Source organism: Chrysoperla carnea, chromosome 3 (genome assembly GCF_905475395.1).
Source record: "Chrysoperla carnea chromosome 3, inChrCarn1.1, whole genome shotgun sequence".
Lineage (NCBI taxonomy): Eukaryota > Metazoa > Arthropoda > Insecta > Neuroptera > Chrysopidae > Chrysoperla > Chrysoperla carnea.
Window position 1 is genome coordinate 2,615,189 of NC_058339.1, and position 2,978 is coordinate 2,618,166.

The 2,978-nt window shown below is 36.2% G+C and overlaps 1 long non-coding RNA gene across 1 annotated transcript; it reads left to right on the plus strand.

The window, feature by feature from the left end:
• Window positions 1–1,628: 1,628 nt before the first annotated feature.
• Window positions 1,629–2,460, plus strand: LOC123294949. Its single transcript, XR_006535134.1, has 3 exons — window positions 1,629–1,737; window positions 2,148–2,288; window positions 2,355–2,460. It is a non-coding gene; the product is annotated as an uncharacterized LOC123294949 (long non-coding RNA).
• Window positions 2,461–2,978: the final 518 nt, after the last annotated feature.

The window sequence follows — 2,978 nt, forward strand, 5'->3', positions numbered from 1 at the left end:
CCCAAAGAATTGTAATGATCTCCTGCTCACTAAGGTTGGCTCCAATGATTTTAGATTTGAGTTTAATATCATCAATGAACGCCGTGAATAATTCCTCTGGACGTTGCCATCTATACAAGTGTTCTGATATGAGCAGGGACCTTTCGGCCGGCGCAAAAAATACATCTAATATCCTGAAGCGAAGGGAGTCCCAGGTGGGATAAGATTGGATATTTGTAGCCCACCATCTTTGAAAATTTCCGTCACAAAACTGGAGGAGATGTGTTAGAAGAGGTTTCTCCTCCAGGACGTGTAACTCTGCGAGCTTTTGGATTTCCTCCAGGAATTTTATTATATTCGGTTTGCTGGAGCCGTCACACCGAGGGAAGTCTTTGAAGTACGTATCTATGTTTACCTGATACTTAATTTTGTACATATTATCTCCTACATTACTATGCGATAAATTTATTAACGACTTATTCGTACTCTGATTGCAGGATTGGCTACATGATATCTTACTAATGGATTCACATAAATATTTTAATTGGAGATTTACCTCATGAATATCATGCTCGTGTGATGCGTTGAGTCGTGTTTGGGAACGCATAAACTGGATGACTCTTGATGGTGTGGCGTCCTCCTCTCCTACTGCTGTTGTTGTCGCAGGTTGCCCAGTCGGACCTGCATGTGCTGGTGGCGCAAGAACAGGATGAAGTGATGGAGTTGTATTCGATTGCGTAGTTGGCGCATGATTCACATGATATGGGTACGTTGGAAGAGCTTGTCCGTACTGTGGAACACTTCCCAACCCATAACCAAAATACTGATGCAGTTGTGCAGACGACGCAGGTGGAACCATACCAGGCGCCGGATTCAATATCGGTACGTTTCCAGGACTCGTACCAATAGTTGATTGTGGTACATTTCCAGCCAATACTGTCGTGGGTAGGGTGGGATTGGCTTTCGACACTGATGGTGCTATTGTCGTAATACCATGAGCACCTGGAATATCTGGCGGAGTAGCGTAACTTGGTGAAGTTGCGTCAACAATGGTACCCAATCCAGCAGTGTTATTTGTTGTAGTTGATGTGTTGGCGACGATTGTTGTCACAACCACTGGAACATCTGCTGATGATGTCGTGTGTTTGTTGGACCGTGTAGTCGGCATCCTCTGGCAGTTCACCTAGACGTTACGCTCGTACGAACAATGAGAAAAAAAAATTAGTAGTATGTATTTTTTTTTTTGCAAAATTTAATTTAAATTACGAGCCAATAATCCTTTTTTTTTTTTTTTTTTTTTTTCTAATCCAGACTCGATCAACTACCCTACGCTATATGCTACCAACTGTGGCATTTATTAGAAAACTTTATATTAAAATCTTCTATTAAATTACCAACTGTGATATGTTGACAAAGTGGAAGCGTTTTTAATCCGCGATCTTAGTAAGTGTGATCGAATCTGAAAAAAAATTAAAGTGGACGAAGGAACGGTCTAGGATAGAGTAGTAGTCTGTGATTTTACTACAACTCTATGGGCTATCAATCAAATGTCAGAATATTTGACGACAACAAAAGAACACATGTAAGTAATTTTTACCCTTAGATTAATTTATTTCAATAAAATATAAAAATATTCTTTTTGTTTTTAGAATTTATTTTTTGTCTTGCAAGATAAAATCATTAAATGAATTACAAAGAAAATAATATAAAACTAGAATTCTCCAAGATAAATATTCAATGTTACATAACCTCTTTAAGGTAAGGTTTTTTTTTGTTAAATTAACTAAGTGATTTTCTTTTGTTTTTTTTTTTTTATAAAATATGTGAAACTATATTGAAACTGAACCGTTCCGATCTTGTAGTTAAATTCTTCGGTGGAGTGATCCAATTCACCACCTTCTGTCTCCGACCCGTTACTCAATTTATTCTAATATTTCACCGGGCAGAATACCGTGAAGCTTAAATTCCGCGAAGTGTAGCGCCGAGCGAGAATTCGAGACGCCCTTAAATGGCAGTCTAACTCGTGGTCCGCTACACTTCCAAAACGCGGTATTGATCACGTTCCACACAAATTTTATATATGTAATTAAAATCAGTCGGAAAGGTTCAGTTGCGTATTTTTTTTTCTTTAAAACTACGTATTTAAACTTTTTGAAATTTTTTTGTAGGTAAATCTCCAACTACTCGCGCATACGAAGTAAGACAGAAGGAAATAATAAACGTACCTTAAAAATCTAGGAAAAACCACCACAGGATGACCGAGCGATACACAACCAAACAAAAACACCAGCCGTTGATGAAATGTCCAGGTATAATTAATTTGATCGTTCAAGTAAGTCCACTTCTTGAAGTTAAACCAATTATCTTTATTCCAGATTAAATGACCCAATCCATCAATTGTCCGATGTAATATTCAAAACGTGCTCGCGTTGCGGGCACGGACGTGTAAAATTATTAATTTTTAATAAATTTTATAACTGATCCTTGATGTGTACCATTCAACGGTGATTTTTTCAAGAGAGCCTCATCTTTAAATTGTCTCAGCTTTTAGGCTCTGTTGTGTATCTCTACGCGGAACTACGTTGTTTTTATTTGTTACCTTTTAATTATTGTTGCGCGTGGTGGCTATTCACACGTTAGCGTGTATTGACGTCCGTTCACACGCTAGCGTGATTTTAATTCAACTTTTTTTAATTGACTACTTTTGTTAGTTTTTTTTTTTATTTTATTTTTTTTTTTTTTATTTGTGTGTGTGTTTAGATTTAGATAGGGTTTTTTTTTTTTTATTTATTTATTTCTATTTTTTTTGTATTTTTTTTTTTTTTCTTTTGTAAATATTTCTCTTCGTGTTCGTGTTTTTTAATGATTATTACTTCCTCTGTTTTAATCCGTATAATGTTTTTTTGATCGCGCTTATTACTCTAATTTAAAAGATTTTTAATTACTATCAACCAAACCTACAATCAAAATACTGTGAACCGAATTTGAACGGTTCACCA